This window comes from Panthera tigris, chromosome C2 (assembly GCF_018350195.1).
Source record: "Panthera tigris isolate Pti1 chromosome C2, P.tigris_Pti1_mat1.1, whole genome shotgun sequence".
NCBI lineage: Eukaryota > Metazoa > Chordata > Mammalia > Carnivora > Felidae > Panthera > Panthera tigris.
The window spans coordinates 128,350,267-128,378,071 of NC_056668.1; the positions used below are offsets into that span (position 1 = coordinate 128,350,267).

The window sequence follows — 27,805 nt, forward strand, 5'->3', positions numbered from 1 at the left end:
TTGTTGTATGGGCTCCCCAATTAGTCTGTAACCTCCAACAGGGCAGAGATCTTGATCATCTTACTCACTATGAAGAATGATCCCTGGCACATAGATCGCAAATATCCTTATTTGCGAAAATAAGTCTACAACAGTCACATGTTAGTGGCATGGCAAGCAAGGAAGTACTTTACTAAATATGGGTTCCTAAACCAAACTAGGTGTTAAGTAAAGATACTTAACAGCTGGCTCAAGATATACACTAAGTTGGTGAGTTGGCTTAGCGGTTTCCATATATGGTGAGAGTCTCACTCACCCCTTGTATCTACAAAACCAACTCTTAGTCTCTGTGGCTCTGGGCTCGATTTTCACAAGGCGTTCACCTATTTGTGGGCATCCACTGTGCAATTCAGGAACTGTCTCCTTGACCACTTGGGCCATTCAAAGGACTGATAGGTCAGACCCATTTTTCCAAGGCCTGTCCTATTTATAAGAATCACACTCATTCTCTAGGTACTGGAAAACTTTCTTTACCCCTTGTGCTAGGTTGTCCTTACTAGCAGCCACTGGATATTGTATTAGGGCTCAAACATACTTTCTCCTCTAGTTGTAAAACTCGTTGTTTCCTTTTGGTAACCCATAATTTTTCTCTAACTAATAAAGTGGAATAGCTGAATGAACACTGGGTGTGAAGTCAGAGTCCAGGGATTAAAATTCTAATTCTATTATTTAGTTGTAGCCAATTCAACCCTGGGTATATGATTTAACCTCACTAAACCTTGGTTTTCTCATCTGTGTAATGGGAATACACCTATCTACCTCTTAAATAAACAGGTGAAAGCTCTGGGGCTTGCACTCTGCAGGCAATACACATCTGAGCCAAGAAGGGTGGCAAGACCAGAACTCATGGACTTATCCACTTCTCATGGCTTCCTCTAGTAGTTCCTCAAGTTTTCATAGGGGAGAGAGAGACTGTTCCATAAGTCCATCAAGAGAGTTTCAGAACAGCAAAAACAGGGGCGCCTGGGTGGCTCAGTCGGTTGAGCCTCCAACTTCAGCTCAGGTCACGATCTCACGGTCCGTGAGTTCGAGCCCCGCGTCAGGCTCTGGGCTGATGGCTCAGAGCCTGGAGCCTGCTTCCGATTCTGTGTCTCCCTCTCTCTCTGCCCCTCCCCCATTCATGCTCTGTCTCTGTCTCAAAAATAAATAAACGTTAAAAAAAAATTAAAAAAAAAAAAGAACAGCAAAAACACTTCTTTGTCATCAAAACAGTAATCATAAAGGAAAGGAAGACAACTCACCACAGATTACAGAAGCTTTAGAAGCAAATGAAACTAATAAGACCATGTTTATTGAAGTGCCAAGTCAGATGACAACACTGGATTATGTAAGATTTTGACTAAGTACCAGTAATATATTAAGTGTCATGAAGGTCTCATCGATGAATGAGAGGAACGTTAGTGGACATTACTAATCTGTATTAAAAAGCTACCCATCAGGACAGCCTGGGAGTGAAGACTAATCCAAGGGAAAATGTGACAACGTCTGCACATGGGCCTGTGAAGGGAATAATCTCAAAATCATTAACAAGACCCTACTTAATGTTATATATGTGTGTGTGCAAATTTTTCTTCTCTCAATTTTACATTTTTCTACATTTTTTTTCAGTGAATTATAAGCCATTTGAAGCAGAGATCAGCCCATTGTTTCCTATGTAATAACTCTAAGAATAAACCTTTTCTCTTGGAAAACTTCCTCTAGTTTCTTAAAATGGGTTCATCAGGTCCACTGTAAGGCACATCTGTGACTGGCAGAGCTCTCTGCTCCAGGGGTGCTCCATAAACATCCTGACACCACAAAGAAGCTACTCAAAACTGACAGGTGATCTGCTGGAAAACAGCAGATTTTTCAAAACAAAAGGGGAGCCAGAGATGAGTGTGAGAGGTGGGGTGAACATCGGCACCAGGCACTGTGCGTTTGTCACTGTGCTATTTTTACATACACTACCTCACTGGACCTTGGAGGAGTCATATTCTCTTCCCATTTAGTAAGTGAGGAGGGAAACCAAAGTCTCCCACCTAGTAAACTGCAGAGCCAGGATCAGAAAATTCATGATTTTTTCCTATATCCCATGGCCTCAAAAAGTTTTCATTTTGACATTTCAGTCCAATTTATGACATTCTGGAGTTCTTAGAAGGAAAAAAGGAACAGAGTTTAATTCTCAGTTCTCACTGGCAGCTGCAAACCTTGCAAGCTGTTGGCTGGGCATGGACCTCACCAGGGTACTACCTGGACTTCTGTCTGAATGAGAATTATGTTCTCTGTTTCTTCAAGGTTTTTCATTCAACCTTAAACCACAGCATCAAACTCAGATCCCTTACTAGAGAGCTACATGAATAATTAATAATGTCTACTATTTATTTGGAATCTAGTAGGCACCAAGTATTGTTTGGAGCTTTTGATAAATCTCACTTAATCCTCAGAAACCCCTAAATGGTAGGTTATATTATTCATTCTAGACAGATGAGGAAACTGAGGCAGCTAGCAAATGTCAGGACCAAGATTTGAATCAAAGTACAAATGGCAAGCTCTTATCATTTTATATAGCTCACAATTACCTCTTATTAAACCAAAATAAAATGAACATCTTGAATACTTGAAAGTAAAGCATAAACAGCCATATTAAAGGTCAAATTAATTTAGCATATTAGTTTGGTTTTGCTCCTCACCTCCTTTAGGCATGCTAAACATAGGTAATAGGTTGATGCACAGAATATAACATTTGCTAGAAAAATTTTAAGACAATTCTTTCATAAAAAGGTAATTTCTGCTTCTAACCACCAACATCTATGGCACCTGCAATCTAAAGATCTCAGGAAGAAGAATTCTGAAAATGGCAAATGAATAACTGAGTATTTTACATTTACTTGTAATAAAAAGACAATAGAAAAGTTAAAATCTGTATTTCCAGGCATGTCCACAGGTCTGTTGGCACAGAAATGGTGTGTTTTAGTGATTTCTCAGCTGTACTAACAATCAACTAATCCTGAAACAGCTCTGTATACTCCAAATTTAGTACAAGAGGCTTAAATGGAACCACTTTTTTTTTTAATAGACATACCACTCAAAGATAAAAAAACACACACAAAAACTCTACTGCTCTTCAAAAAAAAAATCACTGCACAATGCTTTGTCCTTTGTTCATAACATGAGAAGATGTTTATAGTCCCTTGGTCTCTCCATCTCTCTCTCTCTTTCTCTTCCTGTCCCCTGGCCCTTTCCCCCTCCCACTCAGATGAGGAGTTCATTTTGGTCTCCCCAAAGTGTTGAGGACAGGTACTGCAAAGGGAGAGGTTCTGAAGAGGACGGAGAAGAGCAGCAGTGGTGATGCAGGAGAGGGCAGAGGTTTTTGGGGGTGCTGGGGCTGCAGCTCTGCCCCTGGGTTGCAAGGACTGGGAGGTGAGATGGAAGCAGCTGTCTCATAGACAAGGCTGTGATGCACAAATACCTGAGGGACTTCTATCGCTCTGGCTTATCCACTTATACTGGGAGGTAGCAGGTAGGACCCAGCAGCCAGCAACTTTTGGCCAGGGCCCACCACATGGCTTTCCAAACCAGGTTCTGGAGAACCACCTACTATATTTTCCTGCCTTCAAAAAATGCCCTTCTTGTAACTTGATGGAAACAATAGTGGGGTATGAATGGCATTTTCCCCATGGACTCAGGGGCATTGGAATCCTGTCGTACCTTTCCCTCAGGGTCCCGGAGGGAAACACATGAAACAACCTCTGCTTGAACCTTCCCTCTAGTAAAAAATGTCTGGACCTCTGACTTCTTCCCAAAAGGTGTAACTCAGTGCTGTGCACTCAGTAAGCATATCATTGTCTGGAAGAAAAGTCCCTGCATTTGTCTTCCTCATCACCAGGAATTGGCCAAAGTTTACAAACAGGCAACATCTACTCTGCCTAGTTCAGATACACAACCTAATCATAATCCTAAACCTAATCCTAATGGGATGAAGGGTTTTCATCCCATCTCTTTCCCCCTTTACTCAATAACAGCTCTCAGAGAGAAAACATTAGAGGCAAATCTAAGCTTTTAACTTGAACTTAACTGGCCAACTCAAGCTTTAAGATACTAATGAATAGATAACAGGCAGATCTGCTATATTCAAAGGGAGAAACATAATATTGCTTTATGTTTTGTTTTGGGAGGGTCAAGTTTTATGAAGTCAGGTCTGATTGTTGGAAATTTTCTGGGCATGAGCAACAACAGAAGCAATGGTTAACCTATGCAAAAATAAATTGCTTTTCTAAGGATTATTAATAATACATTTGTAACTACTCAGAGACTGGTTATAAACTTTCAGAGACAGAATGAGAATGTAATCTGTCCATAGCAACAGAGATGAATCATTTTGATAAATTCTTTATGATGGTGGCTCATCTCCTGCAAACTGTGGATTGGTTAAAGAATCTATAGCTAATCCTTCAATAACTCCCATAGCACCTCATTACTCATGAGACAGTGACATCTTAGGTCATAAAAAAGGTGCTGTTGTATAACACAGGTGCTGTGTAACAGCCTCAGGTCATGAATATTAACAGATAGCCTCAAATGGGATGATACCAATAAAGACTTCCTGCCAACTTCTACCCAAGAAATGAACCAGAGGGCAGTACAATGTGCCCCTGCAGACATTCTGAAATCAGGGGTGATGGGTGTAGGCATTGTGTCCTTTGCAGGTTTGATGATTGCCATGATCCCTCCTACTAAGCCAAGACTACAATTATTTTTGTTGGCAAGAATGACCCATAAGTTTCCCTGCTCATATTACCCTTTTCCAACTTTTACATTAGGCATATAGTAATTTCTTAAGTGAGTGTGAAGCACTTAATTGGTTAGTTTATTCCACCAATATTTACTGTGCTCACTGACATCTGGATTTACTTCTACCTTGTCCTATTTACCTAATTTTATGCCCATTTTCCCCCTTTATTGCCTTCTTTTGGAATGTATTTTTTTTCATTCCAATAGATTTTTTGCTCTACTTGTTTGGAATTTATCTCCAGTTTTTTAGCAGTTCCATTAAAATTTTGTCATGACTACTTGAGAATATATTTTCCATCTTCTCAAACACCATAAGAATTTAGAAGACTTTGACTCTATTCAATGCCCCCCAACCTACATGCTACTATTGGACAGCATATTTCTTTAGTTTTATTTTTCTATAACCCTACAATTAGACATTATATTGTTTAATATAGGAAATTATTAATTTCCTTTATGACTTTCCTTCTAAGAAGAATTTTCTTCTTCCTGAAGTACATCTTTCAGAAGTTCTATAAATAAGGGTCCATCTGTGAAATGTTCTATTTAAAAAAAAAAAAGCAAAACATCTGAACATTATTTTGCTCTCATGCTATAAAGACCGTTTCATTAGATCCTTAATTCTAAGTTGACAGTATCAACTATCCACATTTTAAAGATACTACTTCATGGTCTTCAGGATGCTATAGTGGCTGAGCAGTCAACTGCCAGTTTAAATGTTATTCCTTTCTAAGTAACTTTTTCTACTGGCTGCTTTTAAGGCCATCTTTTATCTGTAATTTCATTGTTTATTTATACAGGTACGGAGTTCTTTTTATTTTTTCTTGAGACTCACAGCATTGTCAAAATCTGAGTATTCAGGGGCGCCTGGGTGGCTCAGTCGGTTAAGCGGCCGACTTCGGCTCAGGTCATGATCTCACGGTCCGTGAGTTCGAGCCCCGCGTCGGACTCTGTGCTGACGGCTCAGAGCCTGGAGCCTGTTTCAGATTCTGTGTCTCCCTCTCTCTGACCCTCCCCTGTTCATGCTCTGTCTCTCCCTGTCTCAAAAATAAATAAAAATGTTAAAAAAAAATTAAAAAAAAAATCTGAGTATTCATATCTTTCATACATTCTAGCAAATATTCTTAATTGTTACATTTCAAATACTTCGCCCTTATTTTCTCTATTCTCTTCTTCTTGAACCCCTGAATGTATCTACATTAGGTCTTCTCATATTATCTTGTATTATATCAATCACTTGCATTTCTTAACCTTCTATTTCTCCATAATACATGCCAGGTAATTTATTAAACTTTGTGCTCCAGTACATTATTCCTTAAAGATATTTAATCTGCTATTTAATCCATCCACTGAGTTTCAATTTTTTTTTTTAAATCTTTATTTATTAAAGAGAGAGAGCGTGCAAGTGGGGAAGGGCAGACAGAGAGGGAGAAAGAGAATCCTGTGCAGGCTCTGCACTGATGCAGGGCTCAATCCCATGAACCATGATATCATGAATTGAGCTGAAATCAAGAGAGTTGGATGTTTAATCAATGGATCCACCCAGGCACCGCTGAGTTTCAAATTCTAATAATGACGTCTTTTTAGTTCTTTAAGATCTAGTTAGTTTTTTTTTTTAAATTTAACTGGTTATTTTATTATTATTATTATTATTATTATTATCACTATTATTTTTAAACTTACATCCAAGTTAGCATATAGTGCAACTATGATTTCAGGAGTAGATTCCTTAGTGCCCCTTACCCATTTAGTCCATCCCCCTACCCACAACCCCTCCAGCAACCCTCTGCCTGTTCTCTATATCTGAGAGTCCCTTATGTTTTGTCCCTCTCCCTGTTTTTAAATTATTTTTGCTTCCCTTCCCTTATGTTCATCTATTGTGTATCTTAAATTCCTCATATGAGTGAAGTCATATGATATTTGTCTTTCTCTAATTTCGCTTACCATAGTACCCTCCAGTTCCATCCACATAGTTGCAAATGGCAAGATTTCATTCTTTTTGATTGCCAAGTAATACTCCATTGTATATATATACCACATCTTCTTTATCCATTCATCTGTCGATTGACATTGGGCTCTTCCCACACTTCGGTTATTGTTGATAGCACGCTATAAACATTGGGGTGCATGTGCAGCTTTGAAATAACGCACCTGTATCCCTTGGATAAATACCTAGTAGTGCAATTGCTGGGTCATAGGGTAGTTCTATTTTTAACTTTTTAAGGAACCTCCATACTGTTTTCCAGAGTGGCTGCACCAGTTTGCATTCCCACCAGCAGTGCAAAAGTGATCCTCTTTCTCCGCATCCTTGCCAACATCTGTTGTTGCTTGAGTCATTCATTTTAGCCATTCTGACTGGTATGAGGTGGTTTTGATTTGTGTTTCCCTGATGGTGAGTGAAGTTGAGCATTTTTTTCATGTGTCAGTTGGCCATCTGTCATGTGTCAGTTGGATGTCTTCTTTGGACAGTGTCTATTCATTCTTTTGCCCATTTCTTCACTGGATTATTTGTTTTCTGGGTGTTGAGTTTGATAAGTTCTTTACAGATTTTAGATACTAACCCTTTATTTGATTTGTCATTTGCAAATATCTTCTCCCATTCTGTCAGTTGCCTTTTAGTTTTGATGACTGTTTCTTTCGCTGTGCAGAAGCTTTTTATTTTGATGAGGTCCCAATAGTTCATTTTTGCTTTTGTTTCCCTTGCCTCCGGAGATGTGTTGAGTAAGAAGTTGCTGTGGTTGAGGTCAAAGAAGTTTTGCCTGCTTTCTCTTCAAGGCTTTTGATGGCTTTCTGTCTTATGTTTAGGTCTCTCATCCATTTTGAGTTTTTCTGCACGTCGCTGTCCAGTTTTCCCAGCACCATTTGCTGAAGAGACTGCCTTTATTCCATTGTATATTCTTTCCTGCTTTGTCAAAGGTTAGTTGGCCAAGTTTGGGGGTCCATTTCTGGGTTCTCTATTCTGTTCCATTGATCTGAGTCTGTTTTTCTGCCAGTACCATACTGTCTTGATGATTAAAGGTTTGTAATACAGCTTGAAGTCTGGGATTGTGATGCCTCCAGCTTTGGTTTTCTTTTTCAAGTTTGCTTTGACTATTTGGGGTCCTATCTGGTCCCATAAAAATTTTAGGATATTTGTTCTAGCTCCGTGAAGAATGCTGGTGTTATTTTGATAGGGATTGCTAACTGGTTAATTTTAACAGTCTATTATCTCAAGATTCTTCTCCCCCATTTCTTTTATTTAATCAAAATTCTTACCTATTGTAAAAGATTGACTTTTTATAAGATGGCTACAACAATATTTCTAGTTTCAAATTCCCTCTCAGAACCTTGACAACCCTTACCAAGAGGTGAAATCTCTTTTCCTTTCTTCCAAGGCTTTGCTATTGATTTCCTTTCAAATAGAAGGCAGTGGGAGTCATCCTGCATGAAGCTGAGGCTAGGTTAGAAAAGGTGATACAGTTTCTGCCTAAGCCTTTCTGCAGATTCCCTAAGAACCATCCATAATGCTGTGAGGAGCCCAGGCCACATTGAGAGGCTACATTTGGATGTTCTTGCTGATAAGTTCAACTAAGGGCTCAATCACAGCCAGCATGAACCACCAGAAATATGAGTGAACAAAGCTTCAGAGTATTACAGGAGCTAGATGTTGAGTCACTAAAGCCTACAACCCATCCAAGCTGTGGACCCATGCAACATGGAACAAATAAAATCATTACCCAAACCCAGAGTTCCTGACCCACAGACTCCATGAGCACAACTGGTTGTTTCATGTCACTAAATTCTGGGGTAATTTATTAAACATTGATAGATAATGAAAATACCATAGCTCATACTCAGTATCTGCTAATTCCAGTATCTAAAGTTCTTGGCAATCTAAAATCAATCCCTTTCCCTCTTCTCTTTCCTTTCTCTTCTCTTGCCGACTCTTGCTATCATAGTTTGTTTCCTTATGCATTTGGTAATTTTTTATTAGAATCTCATGTTTGGCTGAAGTTAATTTCTAGGTATCCAGAGCCACCTTGGTTGAGGAGCTTTCCTACCAAGTGAATTTCCATTTTTGGCTGGCCCCTGGAGGGTGTTTGCTACCTAACAGAAATATTTTTATTTATATCTCCTCTTGTAGTTACTCATACTACATATATAATATGGATTCAAAATCCAAACTGCAAGAGAGCAGAGATATGGTTAGAAATTCTAAAGGGGGCTAGTGTTATTACAATTCTTCCCACTAATACCCACAACAGTGACTAATGGCTACCTTTACAGGCAGTTCATTGGCTGCCTTTGTTGCAGGTGGATTTTTTCTAGGCACATTCATCCAACCTACAAATATTTAATGAATATCTTTTATATGTTCTTTACTAGGAATATGACTCATGTGCCTTCACATGAGATGTTTAGGACCCTCTGGCATGCTGAAGCCAGGTTTACAATTTAGTTTTTAAAACTATCTTGCCAAGTAGCTACCTCCCAGTAGGTACCTCCAATTCCTGGGTATTGGAATTACCCAGAATCTCTGTGAGATCAGGCCTATTATCTTTTTATTTTTTTAAATACAAAATTTAAAGTTATTTATTTATTTATTTATTTATTTAGAGAGAGAGCGTGCATGAGTGAGCGAGCGGGAGGGGCAGAGAGAGAGAGGAGAGAGAGAGAGAATCCCAAGCAGGCTCTGCATTGTCAGCGCAGAGCCTGATGGGGGGCTTGAACTCATGAACCATGAGATCATGACTTGGAGCTGAAACCAGGAGTCAGATGCTTGACTGACTGAGCCACCCAGGTGCCCCATCTTTTTCCTTTTTATTAATGCACATAATGACTACAGCAGGGCACAGGAGAGATTCAGAACACACATATATGTATTTTTTGCCCCCTCCTCTCTAGCTTTGCTGAGGTATAATTGACAAAAATTGTATATGTTTAAGGTATACATGGTATTTTAATATAGGTATATATTGTAAAATGATTACCACAATCAAGCTAATTAACCTAGTCATCACCACATATTTACTTTTTTTTTTTTTTTTTGTGGTGAGAACACTTAAGTTCTCTTAGTGAATTTCCAGTATATGGAACACATTTTTGAAGATGATTATCAACCAACCAAGGAGAGCTTGGTAAATAACGAAACCAAGTGAAATTAAACACTGGCAAAAGAAATCTTTGTACAGATTTAGAATTTAAAAAATCTATCAGAAGGGTGGTATACCTTTCAATTTTCTGTATTAATCTGATCATACCTAAAGAGTTTAATACATTTTTATAAGCAGTGACACCTAGGATGGAGTAACTGAAAAGACCATCTTGTGCCCTCATTTATGTTTCTTCCTTGATGAGCTTTTCCCAGGCTATCTGACTCCAATGTGCAGATTCAATGACACTCAGGACCTTTTTGTTTGTTTTAGGGTAAAAACATCCACCCCCCCTTTTCTAATGTTTATTTATTTTGAGAGAGCGAGTGAGCACAGGGAGAGTCAGAGAGAGACAAGGAGACAGACAATCCCAAGCAGGCTCTACATTTTCAGCACATAGCCCAAAGTGGAGCTCAATCTCACCAACCACAAGATGATGACCTGAGCAGAAACCAAGAGTAGGACGCTTAACCAACTGAGCTACCCAGATGCCCCAACATCCATCCATCCATTCTTCTTTTTTTTTAAATTTATTTTTGAGAGACAGAGCATGAATGGAGGAGGGGCAGAGAGAGAAGGAGACACAGAATCCAAAGAAGGCTCTAGGCTCTGAGCTGTCAGTACAGAGCCCAATACGGGGCTCAAACTCATGAACCATGAAATTGTGACCTGAACTGAAGTCAGCCGCTTAACTGACTGAGCCACCCAGGCGCCCTCATCCATTCTTAATTGTAGAATGTTAAGAGTAGGAATAAGTTTATAGACCATTTTTTATTTTAATGTTCTTTTTATACGTGGACAAACTGAGAGTCCTCAGAAATGGGTAAACTGAAGCTCAGATAGGTGAAATAATTGATAGCAAGTTAGCAGCCAGTATTAGAATCTAGCTTTTCTGATTCCTAACTACTTTTGTTGTTTTATGGGATATTTCTGGGTAAAACACGAACTCCTGCAATAGGTTGCTCTACATTCTATGTTTCTTTGGGATAAAGCCATCCTAACCCAAGCCTCCCATTTTATCTACTCATTTAGTTCTAAAATGTCATAGCTTCTTGACCCTTCCATTTTCTGTTTCTCTACCATTCATTATACTCTCAACTCTCTTCCTCTTGATTTTACTTTCCATTTACTCATAGGAACACGAAAAACTTGCTTATGGAGCAAGACTTCCTGACATACTGTACCAAGAAAAACTGATCAAAACATATCAAAAAAATCTACAAGGAAAGTTATCTGCTGGGTCTCCATGTGAATTTACAATTACAGCATCATAAACTATGTTTAAAACATTATTTTCCTAATGATTCCACTGCTAAAATTTTTATTCAGGTCCTCCACAGAATAGCTACATAACTCCAGGAGGACACCATTAACACAGTCTACAACGTAAATGGCCTCTGTACTATCTTCAATTCACAATCTGGATAACCTTAGATGACAGTCCTGTTTTCATTCATCTCACATATCTAGACCTTTACAGCTCTTTTAATACTACCACAGCAGGGAGTTGAAATGAATCCTGTTTTACTTGCCTTTCATCCTTTTAAACCTGTAAACAGGAATAGTTAGTCCCATGAGCCTATCAAAACTTGAAATTAATGTGGTTTCGGTCAGTTACTCATTTATCTCAAGGGCACTCACATCAACAGATGGGGTGATGATGATAGTGACAATAACAGAACTCCGTAATAGAAAATTTGTGAAATAATGCTGTAAGAATTCACAGCAACAGTGGTTACAACTAGTTATTTCTAAGAACCATTCCTGTTGCCTTTATTTTACTCTATAATATAGGCTGTCAGAAGAACTGAATGCTTTAAAGTCTGTCTGGTTTTATTAGTTATCCTTCCACCTAGAGTTTTAAGCTTAGAGCCAAGAACATAGAGATGACTAGTTCACTATCCAAGATTTGTTTCCCTCCCATAGGGTAGATTTGTTGCTGGGCAGTATCTGCACGGCCACAGACTATCGCCAGTCCCCTTGAATCCAAATGGGGCCCTATGACTAGATCTAGCTATTGGGATGGAAGCAGAAATTCATGTGTATTACTTCTAGACAAAGAAGGATATGTATGCAATATTTCCCCCATTCTGTGATGATCGTGTAGGCTAGCACTGAAGATAGTGGGATCTTAAGACAGAAGAAGCATGGATCCTGATCACATAGTGTTTAATGAATGTCCATGAAAATTTGCTTTGGAAAAGAATAACTTTTAACTATCTTTCTCTGGGATTGTTAAGATTTTGTTTTTTAAGGGATCTTAACACAGGATCTAACACAATGGCTGGCATTCAAATATTTGTTAAATGAATAAACTTAGTGCATATTTTTGTCTATTAATCTCATTCAGTGCCTGTTGGGGTTACAGAATGGCTGGCTAAGGACTGAATGAAGTCCTAGAGAAGCTTACAACCTACCAGACACAATAGCAAGACTATATAAATCAAAGACTAGACTTCAAATGAAGTAACACAAACAAACAAAATCCATGGGATTCTTCCTTCAGTGATTACATGATTTTAGGCAAGTGGCTCAATGTCAAAAAATTCTGCTTTGAGATATGAGAGAGTAAGAGGAAGAAAAACAGGAGACGCACAAAATTAGAGTTGACAGAATTGAGGATTTTATTTATTTATTTTTAGAATTGAGGATTTTAAAAAGCCTCTCCCACCCCTTCAGTTAGAGATAATAACAATGTTTTAAATTATTATATTTGTTATTCAGTACAATTTCTGTAATAGAGTAAAATTCCCCGAAAGCACTGGATCTGAAAATCCCAATTGTTTGGCATTTGATGATTTGTACATATCCTAGAAAATTCTGTTGATCAACTATTGAGGCTAAATGCACATGTAGACTTGCTAATACTGAGAATATAATACATTATAAGTCTATCATCTAGCATAGTCCTATGTAGAACTCAGAGTGCTACATTTCTAGGTTATGGGATGTTACTCTATAGACACCCCTAAAACCATAATTTTTGAAGCTTAAACATATATATTTGCAAAAACCTCAACAAAATATTTGCAAACTAAATTCAACAATACATTTAAAAGATCACACACCATGATCAAGTGAGATTTACTCCAGGGATGCAAGGATTGCTCAACATCCACAAATTGACGTAATATACTATGTTAACAAAAGGAGAGCTAAAAATCATATGATCTCAATAGCAGAAAAAGCATTTGACAAAACTCAGCATCCATTTATGATAACAACTCTCTACAAAGTGGATATAGATGGAATTGTACTCAACCTAACAAAGATCACATAAAATAAGCCCACAGCTAACATCATACACAATGGTGAAAGATTAGGAACAAAACAAAGATACCCATTTTCACAACTTTTATTCAGTACAGTATTGGAAGTCTCAGCCAAAGCTAGTAGGCAGGAGAAAGAAATAAAAGGTTTTTTTATTTATTTTATTTTTTATTTTTTTGGATAGAGTATGAGCAGGGGAGGGGCAGAGGAGAGGGAGAGAGATTATCTTAAGCAGGCTCCAAGCCCAACAGAGCCTGATGCAGGGCTTCATCTCACCACCATGAGATCATGACCTGACCTGGAATCAAGACTTGGACACTTAAATGACTTAGCCCCCCAGATGCCCCAAAAGTCATCCTATTATTAAAAAAAAGTACAACTGTCACTACCTGTAGATAAGATGATTTTATGTGTAGAAAATCCTAGAGACTCCACCAAAAAACTGTTAGAATAAATGAATTCAGTAAAGTTGCAGGATACAAAAATCAATATAAAAATCTGCTCTGTTTCTATACACTAACAATGAACTATCAAAGAGAGAAATTAAGAAAACAATCACAATTAGAAATGCATCCAGAAGAATAAAATACCTAGGAATAAATTTAACCAAGGAGGTAAAAGAAATAGAATAATACACAAATAAATGGAAAGATATTCCATGCCCAAGGATTGCAAGAACATTGTTAAAATGTCCATACTTCCCAAAGCAGTCTACAGATTCAAAACATTCCTTATCAACATTCCATAGGCATTTTTCGTAGAAATAGAAAATAATCCTAAAATTTGTATGGAACCGCAAAATACCTCAAGAAATCTTGAGAAAGAACAAAATTGAAGGCATCATGCTTCCTGATTTCAAACTGTATCACAAAGCTATAGTAACCAAAATACATGGCAATGGCATAAAAACAGATATATAGATTAATGGAACAGAATAGGGAGCCGAGAAGTAAACCCACATACATATGGTTAAGCAACCAAGAATATACAGTGGGGAAATGACACTGTTTTTAATAGATGGTGTTGGAAAAACTGGACAGCCACCAGTTTTTTCATATTTCATATAAATATTCATATTTCATATAAAACAATGAAGCTAGCCTACTGCCCTATACCATACACAAAAATTAACTCAAAATGATTTAAAGACTTGAATGTAAGGCACAAAACCATAAAACTCCTAGAAGGAAACATAGGTGGTAAGCTCCCTGACAGTGGTCTTTGCAATGATATTTTGGATCTGACTCTAAAAGCAAAAATAAACAAGTGGGACTACACCAAACAAAAAAGTCTCTGCACAGCAAAGAAAATCATCAACAAAATGAAAATACAATGTACTGAATGGAGAAAATAACTGCAAACCATGTATTCGATAAGAAGTTAACATCCAAAATATATAAAAAGCTCACACAACAGCAAAAAAAAAAATCTGATTAAAAAATAGGCAGATTGGAATAGACATTTTTTCCAAAGAAGATATACAGATGGTCAACAAGCACATGAAAAATATTCAACATCACTAATCACGGAGGAAATGCAAATCAAAACAATATGAGAGATAACCTCACACCTGTCAGACTGGCTATTGTCAAAAAGACAAGAAATAACAAAAGTTGGCAAAGGATGTGGAGAACAGGGAACTCTGTGTACTGCTAGTGGCAATGTTAATTGGTGCTATTATGGAATACATCAGGGGGCTCCTTAAAAAATTAAAAACAGAACCACCATATGATCCAGCAATTCCACTTCTAGGTGTTTATTCAAATAAAATGAAAACACTAATTTGAAAAGATATATGCAGCCTCATATTCACTGTAGCATTATTTACAATAGCCAAGATATGGAAACAACTTAAGTGTCCATCAATGAATAAGTGGGTTAAGATACACACACACACACACACACACACACACACACACGAACACTAATCAGCCATAAAAATTAATGGAATCTTGCAATTTATAACAACATGAATGGCCCTTGAGGGCATACTTACGCTAAGCGAAGTAAGTCAGAGAAAGACAAATACTGTAGGATATCTCTTACATGTGGAATCTAAAAAAATAAATAAATAAACGACACAAAAACCAAGCCCATAGATAAAGAGAACAGAATGATGGTTGCCAGAGAAGAGCAGGAGTGGAGGGTAAGCAAAATGGGTAAAGGCAATTAAAAGGTAAAAGCTTATAAAATAACTAACTCATGGAGATATAATGTACAGCATGGTGACTATAGTTACTAATAATGTATTGCATATTTAAAAGCTGCTAAGAGAGTAAATCTTAGAAGTTCTCATCACAAGAAAAAAATTTATTGTAATGATGGTGATGCATGGTAACTATTGTGATTATTTCATACTGTATACAAATATTGATTCATTATGTTATACGACTGAAACTAATATAATGCTATAGATTAACTATATCTCAATTATAAAAAAAAAAAAAGACAAAAAGAAAACAACAAAGACAAGACAAAAAACAAAGATGAGACTGCAAGGCAGCTAGAACTCGAGCCAGAAAGACTTTCCTGAGGAATGGACCAGTAGAGCCAATCAGATAAGAGATGCAATAGGATCAGCAGTGGTGGTGTAGGTCAGCAAGAAGTTAGAGGAACCACAGCAACACCAAACAGTACCAATGCACCAACAGACAAACTGCTGCCAGGGCTCTTCCTCACTTGGGAGAGAGCATCTGGAGGACTTGGCTTTTGAACTATAATTAACTCCTGAATTTCTTAGATAATATATAAGAGAAATGAAGCTCAAAGAGTATGATGCAAGACTTGATTCAATTTAGCATATGGAAGAATAAAATAACTACAATATAACTTATACTCAAAAGTATTATGGATTATATCCCCATGATACATAAGAAAAAGATGATGTCTTTCTGTGCCACATTCTACCTGTGTGACCTTAAGTATTATCACCTTTCTTTTTAAATTTTACTCATTTTTATTGATGTATTGATTTAATGTAATTTATTGTCAAATTGGTTAACATACAGTGTGTACAGTGTGCTCCTGGTTTTGGAGGTAGATTCCTGTGATTGATCGCTTACATACAACACCCACTGCTCATCCCAACAAGTGTCCTCCTCAATGCCTATCACCCATTTTCCCTCTCCCCATCTCCCCATCAACCCTCAGTTTGTTCTGTGTATTTAAGAGTCTCTTATGGTTTGTCTCCCTCCCTCTCTGTTTGTATCTATTTTTTTCCCTTCCCTTCCCCATGGTCTTCTGTTAAGTTTCTCAAGTTCCACATATGAGTGAAAACATATGATATCTGTCCTTCTCTGACTGACTTATTTCCCTTAGCATAATACCCTCCAGTTCCATCCATGTTGCTACAAATGGCATGATTTCATTCTTTCTCATTGGCAAGTAGTATTCCATTGTGATATATAAACCACATCTTCTTTATCCATTCATCCATTCAGTTGATGGACATTTAGGCTCTTTCCATAATTTGGCTATTGTTGAAAGCACTGTTATAAACATTGGGGTACATGTGCCCCTATGAATCAGCACTCCTGTATCCTTTGGATAAATTCGTAGCAGTGCTATTCCTGGGCCATAGGGTAGTTCTATTTTTAATTTTTTGAGGAACCTACACATGTTTTCCAGAGAGGCTACACCAGTTTGCATTCCCACCAACAGTGCAAGAGGGTTCCCATTTCTCCACATCTGCACATCTGTTGTTTCCTGAGTTGTTCATTTTAGCCACTCTGTCTGGTATGACATGGTATCTCAGTGTGGTTTTGATTTGTGTTTCCCTGATGATGAGAGACGTTGAGCATATTTTCATGTGTCAGTTGGCCATCTGGATGTCTTCCTTGGAGAAGTGTCTATTCATGTCTTCTGCCCATTTCTTCATTGGATTATTTGTTTTTCAGATGTGGAGTTTGGTAAATTCTTTATAGATTTTGGGTACTAACCCTTTTTCCGATATGTCATTTGCAAATATCTTGTCCCATTCCGTCAGTTGCCTTTTACTTTTGCTGATGGTTTCTTCTGCAGTGCAGAAGCTTTTTATCTTGATGAGGTCCCAAGTGAGGTTCATTTTTGCTTTTAATTCTCTTGCCTTTGGAGACGTGTTGAGCTAGAAATTGATGCGGCTGAGGTGAAAGAGGTTTTTGCCTGCTTTCTCCTTGAGGATTTTGATGGCTTCCTGTATTACATTGAGGTCTTTCATCCATTTTGAGTTTATTTTTGTGTATGGTGTAAGAAAGTGGTCTAGTTTCATTCTTCTCCATGTTGCTATCCAGTTCTCGCAGTACCATTTGCTAAAGAGACTTTTTTTCCATTGGATACTCTTTCCTGCTTTGTCAAAGATTAATTGGCCACACATTTGTGGATCCAATTCTGGGTTCTCTATTCTATTCCATTGGTCTATGTGTCTGTTTTTATGCCAGTGCCATACTGTCTTAATGATTACAGCCTTGTACTAGAAGCTAAAGTATGGGATTGTGATGCCTCCTGCTTTGGTTTTCTTTTTCAACATTACTTTGGCTATTTGGGGTCTTTTGTGGTTCCATACAAATTTTAGGATTGTTCTAGCTTTGAGAAGAATGACAGTGCAATTTTGATTGGGATTGCATTGAATGTGTAGATTGCTTTGGGTAATATTGGCATTTTAACAATATTTATTCTCCCAATCCATGAGCATGGAATGTTTTTCCACTTCTTTGTGTCTTCTTTAATTTCCTTTATAAATTTTGTATAGTTTTCAGCATACACATCTTTTACATCGTTGATTAGGTTTATTCCTAGGTATTTTATGGTTTTTAGTGCAATGGTAAATGGGATCGATTTCTTGATTTCTCTTTCTGTTGCTTCAGTATTGGTGTATAGAAGTTTAACCGATTTCTGTACACTGATTTTGTACCCTGTGACTTTGCTGAATTCATGTATCAGTTCTAAAAGCTTTTTGGTGGAGTCATTTGGGCTTTCCATATAGAGTATCATGTCATCTGTGAAAAGTGAAATTTGACTTGTCAATTTTGATGCCTTTTATTTTGCTTTGTTGTCTGACTGCTGTTGCTAAGACTTCCAACACTGCATTAAACAACAGTGGTGAGAGGGAACATCCCTGCTGTGTTCCTGATCTCAGGGGGAAAGCTCTCAGTTTTTCCCCACTGAGGATGATATTAGCTGTGGGCTTTTCATATGTAGCTTTTATGATGTTTAGGTATGTTCCTTCTATCCAGACTTTCTTTAAGGTTCTTATTAAGAAAGGATGCTGTATTTTGTCAAACGCTTTTTTCTGCAACTATTGACAGGATAATACGGTTCTTATCTTTTCTTTTATTAACGTGATATATCACATTGATTAATTTGCAAATATTGAACCAGCCCTGCAGCCCAGGAATGAATCCCACTTGATCATGGTGACTAATCCTTTTAAATGCTGTTGAATCCAATTTGCTAGTATCTTGTTGAGAATTTTTGCATTCATGTTCATCAGGGATATTGGCCTGTAATTCTCCTTTTCTGTGGGGTCTCTGTCTGGTTTGGGAATCAAGGCAATGCTGGCTTCATAGAATGAGTCAGGAAGCTTTCCTTCCATTTCTATTTTTTGAAACAACTTGAGAAAGATAGGTATTAACTCTGCTTTAAATGTTCGGTAGAATTCCCCTGGGAAGCCATCTGGCCCAACAACCTCCTTGTTGGGAGATTTTTGATAGCTGACTAAATTTCTTCACTAGTTACGGGTCTGTTCAAATTTTTTATTTCTTCCCATTTGAGTTTTGGCAGTGTGTGGGTGTCTAGGAATTTGTCCATTTCTTCCAGGTTGTTCAGTTTGTTGACACATAATTTTTCACAGTTTTCTCTGATAATTGTATTTCTGAGGGATTGGTTGTGATAAGTGCAATTTCATTCATGATTTTATCTATTTGGGTCCTCTCTCTTTTCTTTTTGAGAAGTCTGGCTATGGGTTTATCAATTTTGTTTATTTTTTCAAAAAAACAGCTCTTAGTTTCATTGATCTGTTCTACTGTTTTTTGGGGTTTTTTTGGATTCTATATTATTTCTGCTCTAATCTTTATTATTTCTCTTCTGCTGGCCTTGGGTTTCTTTGTTGTTCTTCTTCTAGTTCCTTTAGGTATTCTGTTAGGTTTTGTATTTCGGATTTTTCTTGTTTCTTGAGATAGGCCTGGATTGCATTGTATTTTCCTCTTAGGACTGTCTTTGCTGCATCCCAAAGGGTTTGGAGTGTAGTGTTTTCATTTTTAATTGTTTCCATATATTTTTCAATTTCTTCTTTAATTGCCTGGTTGACCCATTTGTTCTTTAGTAGGATGTTCTTTAATGTCTATGCATTTGGAGGTTTTCCAGACTTTTTCCTGTGGTTGGTTTTAAGCTTCATAGCATTGTGATCTGAAAATGTGTATGGTATGATCTCAATTCTTTTATATTTATTGACGGCCTTTTTGTGACCCATTGTGTGATCTATCTTGGAGAATGTTCATGTGCACTTGAAAAGAATGTGTAGTCTGTTGCTTTGGGATGAAAAGTTCTGAATGTATCGGTCAAGTCCATCTTACCCAAAGTATCATTCAGAGCCATTGCTTCTTTATCGATTTTCTGCCTAGACGATCTGTCCATTGCCATAAGTGGAGTATTAAAGTCCCCTGCAATTACATTTTTATCAATAAGACTGCTTATGTTTGTAATTATTTTACATATTTGGGTACTTCCGAATTGGATGCATAAACATTTATAATTGTTAGCTCTTCTTGATGGATAGACCCCATAATTATCATATACTGTCCTTCTTCATCTCTTGTTACAGTCGTTAGTTTAAAATCTAGTTTGTCTGACATAAGTATGGCTACTCCAGCTTTCTTTTGACTTCCAATAGCATGATAGATGGTTCTCCATCCCCTCACTTTCAATCTGAAGGCATCCTCAGGTCTAAAATGGGTCTCTTATATTTGCAAATGACTTATCGGACAAAGGGCTAGTATCCAAAATCTATAAAGAGCTCACCAAACTCCACACCGGAAAAACAAATAACCCAGTGAATAAATGGGGAGAAAACACAAATAGACACTTCTCTAAAGAAGACATCCAGATGGCCAAAAGGCACATGAAAAGATGCTCAACGTCGCTCCTCATCAGGGAAATACAAATCAAAACCACACTCAGATATCACCTCACGCCAGTCAGAGTGGCCAAAATGAACAAATCAGGAGACTATAGATGCTGGCCAGGATGTGGAGAAACGGGAACCCTCTTGCACTGTTGGTGGGAATGCAAATTGGTGCAGCCACTCTGGAAAACAGTGTGGAGGTTCCTCAGAAAATTAAAAATAGACCTACCCTATGACCCAGCAATAGCACTGCTAGGAATTTACCCAAGGGATACAGGAGTACTGATGCATAGGGGCACTTGTACCCCAATGTTTATAGCAGCACTCTCAACAATAGCCAAATGATGGAAAGAGCCTAAATGTCCATCAACTGATGAATGGATAAGGAAATTGTGGTTTATGCACACAATGGAGTACTACGTGGCAATGAGAAAGAATGAAATATGGCCCTTTGTAGCAACGTGGATGGAACTGGAGAGTGTGATGCTAAGTGAAATAAGCCATACAGAGAAAGACAGATACCATATGTTTTCACTCTTATGTGGATCCTGAGAAACTTAACAGAAACCCATGTGGGAGGGGAAGGAAAAAAAAAAGAGGTTAGAGTGGAAGAGAGCCAAAGCATAAGAGACTTAAAAATTGAGAACAAACAGGGTTGATGGGGGGTGGGTGATGGGTATTGAGGAGGGCACCTTTTGGGATAAGCACTGGGTGTTGTATGGAAACCAATTTGACAATAAACTTCATATATTGGGAAAAAAAATAAAATGGGTCTCTTGCAGAGAGTAAATAGATGGGCGTTATTTTTTTTTTTTTATCCATTCTGATACCCTATATCTTTTGATTGGAGCATTTAGTCCATTTACATTCAGTGTTATTATTGAAAGATATGGGTTTAGAGTCATTGTGTTATCTGTAGGTTTCATGTTTGTAGTGGTGTCTCTGTGGTCTTTGCAATACTCAGAGAGTCTCCCTTAGGATCTCTTGTAGGGCTGGTTTAGTGGTGATGAATTCCTTCAGTTTTTGTTTGTTTGGGAAAACCTTTATCTGTCCTTCTATTCTGAATGACAGGCTTGCTGGATAAAGGATTCTTGGCTGCATATTTTTTTCTATTCATCACATTGAAAATTTCCTGCCACTCCAGAAAGGAGTGCTAGGTCTGCTACTACCTTTGTGTCTACCCCTGTAGATTAAGGCCCATTTATCCCTGGCTGCTTTCAGAATTCTCTCTTTATGTTTGTATTTTGCCAGTTTCACTATGACACGTCGTGCAGAAGATCAATTCAAGTTACGTCTGAAGGCAGTTCTCTGTGCCTCCTGGATTTCAATGTCTGTTTCCTTCCCCAGATTGGGGAAGTTTTCAGCTATGATTTGTTCAAGCACACCTTCAGCCCCTTTCTCTCTTTTTCTTCTGGAACTCCTATGATAGCAATATTGTTCCATTTCATTGAGTCACTTAGTTCTCTAATTCTCCCCTCATGATCCAGAATTTTTTTTATCTCTTTCTCAGCTTCATCTCTTCTCATAATTTTATCTTCTATTTCACCTATTCTCCCCTCTGCCTCCTGAATTCTGGCTGTCACCACCTGCAGGTTATTTTGCACCTCATTTACAGCATTGTTAAATTCATCACGACTATTTTTTAGTTCCTTGATCTCTGCAGCAATAGAGTCTCTGCTGTCTTCTATGCTTTTTTTCACGTCCAGCAATTAATCTTATGACTACTATTCTAAATTCTTGTTCAGTTATATTGTTTATATCTGTTTTGAGCAATTCCTTAGCTGTCATTTCTTCCTGGAATTTCTTTTGAGGAGAATTCTTCTATTTCATCATTTTGGCTAGTTTTCTGTCCCTTATGTGTTTTAAAAGCTTGTTATGTGTCCTGCACCTGCGAGCACTACTATATTAAAGAGGGGCCATACACTGTCCAGGGCCTGGCCCTGCCAGAGGTGTTTTTTTGGAGTGTGTTACTTGCTCTCTGTTGTTGTGGCTCTGGTTGCTTTATATCCCTACTCGTAGTGATGTTTTGGACCCTCCACCAGGTGTGCTTTGATTTCTTTGTTGAAGTAGCCCTGGAAAAAAATAAAACAAACAAAACAAAACAAGCAAAAAATAACAAAACACCAAACACACACAAAACAACAGAACAACAACAACAACAACAAAAACAATGGGGTGGGGGTGGTGTTAGTAGAAGAGGCCTTATCCCATGCAAAGAGAGAAATGACAGGGGTGGGGGGAAAAGAAAAGAAAATCGACCAGGCAGAGGAGCTACACAGCTTATCCAGAGAGAGAGGAAAATAAAGAAGGAGATATAGAATAGGTATAAAGATAATAGATTAACTATGTCTGCTTAAACAAACCAACAACCAGAATAAGCAGACTAGAAGAGGGAAGAAATAAGGAGAAAAGAAGGAAAAAAATTATATATAATAAGAACTGCCCAAGAATTAAATCAGAAAATGCAAAACTGCTGAGTGCCCTAGAACCAGGGGCAGCTGTGGACTGGAGGAGGGGCTGTCTGGTTGGTCAGCATCAATCTCTGGTGGATATGCAGTTACCAGACATGGAGGGGCATGGTTTGGCATAGGCAGGTACCGCCTCCATTGTGGGCCCTTTGTCCATTCCCTGGAGCCCCACACTTTGTTGGTGATGGGGAGAAAAATGGCAACACCTGTCTCTCCTCCCCGGACTGGGTGTCTCAAACCACTCTGTTCAGGCTGTCCTCACTGTGCAACGGGTGTGAATGAGGTAGATTGTCTCACTCCTCGACTCCTGCTCCTCCCTGGCATTTGGCTGGGATTTAAACCCCAATGTCTTAATGGTCCTGCTCTGTGTGCCCCAGTTCTGAGGAAGTGCTGCTCTGTCACACCAATAAATGGCCTCTGGCTGAGGGGTGCAAGCAGGGACCTTTGTCCTTTGAACAGCTATATACCTTCTTTCCACAGCACTCCAGTACAATCCCCAGGGTGGGGATTGCTTTCTCCCACTGCAGACTGCACCTCTGAATTAGTTACTGAGCCCAGGGCTGGCTCCCCTCCTCCCCAGGTGCACAAACAGGACAGCTGGCCTTAGTCTGGACAAAGGCCTGCAGTTAGAGATTGGATCCTTCTCTGTCCCCAGTCCATGGTTTTTCTCTTGTCCAGATACTGTCCTACACTTTCACAGTCTCTCTTTCTCTTCTCTTTGTCTCTCTGCAGAAGGGGATCCCTCTCCTGCATGCCTACCCTGCCTGTTTTCTCTCTCCCAGTGCATAATCATGCATCTATGGCCAGCCAGGTTGTCCCTGTGGGCTACTGGAGTTTGCAGCCCAGACTCTTGGAATTAAAAGTCCTTTGGCCTCAACACTGCTGTGTTTGAGGGATGAGAGAACTTTGGGTCCACCTACTTCTCTGCCATGTTAGATCTCCAGTATTATCACGTCTCTGAGTTCCAATCCTCTTTTGCAAACCAGGGCTATTCAGATAGTTATGAGGATTAAATAAAATGGTGAATGTGAAAAAAAAACATTTTAAAAATACATGTAACTCCTGACATCACACACAAAAATCAACTCAAAATGGATTAAAGCCTTAAACAAAAGACCTGAAACCATAAAACTTGTAGAAAGAAACATAGGGAAAAACTTACTGACATCCATCTTAGCAATGATTTTTTTTTTTTTTGGATTTAACAACAACAAAAAGAAACAAAAGCAAAAATAAACAAGTGGAACCGCATCCAATTTAAAAGATTCTGCACAGCAAAGGAAGCCATCAACAAAATGAAAAGGCAACCTATAGAATGGGAAAAAAGGTATTTGCAAACCATATATCTATAAGGGGTTAATATCCAAGATATATAAATAACTCCAACAACTGAATAGCAAAAAAAAAATCTGATTAGAAAATGAAAGAAGAATTGACTAGACACTTTTCTAAAGAAAATATAGAAGTGGCTGAAAAGGTCCTTAACATCACTATCCTTAAAGAATTGCAAATCAAAGCCATAATGATGTATTACCTCACACCTGTTAGAATGGCTAGCATTAAAAAGATAAGAGATAAAAAGTGTTGGCAAGAATGTAGAGAAAAGGGAACCCTTGTGTACTGCTGGTGGGATTGCAAATTAGTACAGCCACTTTGGACAAGAGTATGGAGGTTCCTCAAAAAATTTAAAATGGAACTACCTTATAATCCAGCAATCCCACTCCTGGTTATATATCCAAAGGAAACAAAATTACTATGTCAAAGAGATATCTGTATCCTTACGTTCATAGAAACATTATTTACAATAGCCAAGAAATGGAAACAACCTAAGTGTCCACTGACAGATGAATCAATAAAGAAAATGCAGTGTGTATGTGTGTGTGTGCGTGTGTGCATGCATGTGCACATGCATGCGCACATACAATGGAATAGTATTCAACCATAAAAAGAGAAATCTTGTCATTTGCAGCAACATGGATGAACCTTGAAGGCATTATGCTAAGTGAAATAAGTGATACAGAAAAAGGAAAATACTGTATGATTTCACTTAGATGTGGGATCTAAAAAAAAAAGAACTAAACTCATAGAAAAAGAGATCAGATTTGTGGTAACTAGAGGTGGGGTGGGGGAATTGGATATATGTGGTGAAAGGTACAAACTTCCAGTTATAAGATAAATAAGTAGGGGGATGTAATGTACATGACTGTAATTAACTCTTCTGTATGATATATTTGAACATTACTAAGACAATAAATCTTAAAAGTTCTCATCACATGGAAAAAAAACTTGTTTTCCTTTTGTATCTATATGAGATGATGGAGGTTAACTAAACTTATTGTGGTCATTATTTTGCAATATAATGAAAGTCATTATGCTGTACACTTTAAACTTACACAGAGAGATGTGCCAATTATATCTCAATAAAACTAAAAGTTAAAAAATGGGCAGAGGAATTAAACAGACGTTTTTCCAAAGATGACATACAGATGGCTAGTAGGTACATGAAAAGGTGCTCAACATCACGAATCATCAGGGAAATACAAATCAAAACCATAATGAAAAACACCTCATATCTGTTAGAATGGCTATCATCAAAAAGAGATGAGAAGCGTTGACAAGGATGCAGAAAAAAGGGAACCCTTATACACTGATGGTAAGAACGTACACTGATACAGCCACTATGAAAAACAGTATGGAGGTTCCTTGAAAAATTAAAGGTAGTATTATCATATCATCCAGCAACCCCACTTCTGGGTGTATAGTCAAAAAAAAGTGAAAATAGGATCTCAAATATTTGAGATCACTCACATATTCACTGCAGCATTACTCACAATAGCCACAATATGGAAATAATGTGTCAGTCAACAGATAAACAGATAAAGAAGATATAGTATGTATGTGTGTGTGTGTGTGTACACACACACACACACACACACACACACACACACACACAAAAGAGTATTATTCAGCCACAAGAAAGGACATCTTGCTGCTTGTAACAACATGGATGGACCTTAGGGTATTTTGCTAAGTGAAGTAAGTCAGAGAAAGATAAATACTGTATGATTTCACTTATATATATGCAGAATCTAAAAAAGCTGAATTCATAGAACAGATTAGAATGATGGTTACCAAGGGTATGGGGTAGGGTGGGGGAAATGGGGAGATGTTGGTCAAAGAGTACAAACTTCCAGTTCTAAGATGATTAAGTTCCTGAGATCTGATGTACAGCATGGTGAATATAGTTAACAATATTGTATTACATACTTGAAAGTTGCAGAGAGTAAGTAGATATTAAATATTCTCACAACAAAAAATAATGTTATATGATTTGATGCAGGTGTTAGTTAACACTATGGTGGTAATTATTTTGCAATATATAAATGTGTGAAATCAACACACTGTACACCTTAAACTCACACAATGGTATATTTCAATTATATCTCAATAAAGCTGGAAAAATACATGTAACTATTATATTTTTCATAAACTAAAATTTCCTTATTAAAATGTGTTCTACTGTACACATAATTACTGAAATTACCATATTATTCAAATAATTTTAAAGTTCTTTATTCCTTAGTGTGAAGAAAATTTTTCACTATAAAACTTAATTTAAAATGAGGCTATTTCCTATAGTTGGGTTTCAAATCAAAGGAACACACCTCTGAAATGTCATCAGTTATGGGATAAATATGATCAGGGTTATCCTGGTGGCATCTAAGTAACCGTGGCAACAACTAAGACCCAATAGTTGATGTCATTATTGTAGGAGTCCCTGATGAACTTGAAAACTCATCACTAAGGTCTGGCTGCACCCTTGACCCTGCTTCTCTCTCTCTCTCTCTCTGTATAATATGATATGATATGATATAAATAATATATATTATGATATATATATGATATAGTATATCATATATATATGATATATATGATATAATATATACAATATGATATAATTATCATATATATTATAATAATATAAATAAATATATATATATAAAATTCAATATTATTGGACAGATCCATTGTATCATAGTGTTTTGACTTTCAGATTCAGCAAATTTAACAAACTTTGTTATTCAACCAGTGGTCTGGTGGCCATTTGATTCACTTTTCTTCCTCTTCCATTTCTTAAGACATCTTTGGTCTCTGATACACTCACTGCCCCAAATCCTCTGTCAAAATTCAACCAAAATGTCTACTTGTGCAGTTAGCACATGGCCTCAGTGGTTGAAAAACAGGATTTTAGAAGATATATCAAATCATCAAATGCCAAACCACTAGACTTTTCAGATTCCTATATGCTGGGATTGTGGGGGCTTTTACTCTCTACGGAAATTGTACTGAATAGGAAATAAAACTGCTCACGTCATTATGATCTCTAATTACAGAATTAGGGGTCACTTAAAAAATCCTTCATCTTCTCAACTCTCATTTTCTGTTTCCTATTTTTCTCCTCTTTCTCATCTCCTTCCATGACCTTCTACCACCCTTATCTCCTTGAATTTTTTTCATAATAATTCTAGACTCAACTATGATCCCTTTTCTAATAATTCCTTGTATTCCTTTATCTGCATTCTTAATTCCTTATTACTCTCGGACCCTAAACGTATTCAAAATACTCTTTATCTCTTCCATTCTGGACTCCTCCACTGGGTCATATCCTCCTTCTGAGGAAACAAAATAAAAAGCAAAACAGATTTCTTCACCAGTCCCATGACCACATCTTGCATTTTTTTCTTTTGAAATACCATAAATACTGAAGGAAAATGAGCTATGTTGGATGAGCTTGGCAATAAGACATGGTAGCCCCTCAGCAATGAGCCTGTGAGGATGTCAAAGAAGAGCTAACACCAGGCAGGAGGAGGAGGTGTAGACAAATAACTAGCTATAGTAAATGCTGCTGTTGACAACCTGGGAAGTCCAACAGGGATGTGTAATATCTGCCTTAGTCTGGATAGGTGATGAGAGATCTAGTGTGGAGTTTAACCAGTATCCAAGACTCAAGGCCAAGTTGGCTTTCCTGT

At 37.7% G+C, this 27,805-nt stretch overlaps 1 protein-coding gene and 1 long non-coding RNA gene across 12 annotated transcripts in view; one reads left to right on the forward strand and one right to left on the reverse strand.

The window, feature by feature from the left end:
- The window catches only part of TMEM108 (transmembrane protein 108), a 359,971-nt gene that overhangs the window by 121,644 nt on the left and 210,522 nt on the right, over window positions 1–27,805 (reverse strand). The gene's annotated exons all lie outside the window — the stretch shown is intronic.
- The window catches only part of LOC122230553, a 92,928-nt gene that overhangs the window by 34,659 nt on the left and 30,464 nt on the right, over window positions 1–27,805 (forward strand). Inside the window, exon 3 of one of the 2 annotated variants that reach the window (XR_006207538.1) lies at window positions 1,648–1,723. The exons of the other annotated variant lie outside the window; for it this stretch is intronic. This is a non-coding gene — a long non-coding RNA (uncharacterized LOC122230553). Of the gene's footprint in view, window positions 1–1,647; window positions 1,724–27,805 lie in introns of those variants that run through there. 2 annotated transcript variants of the gene reach the window in all.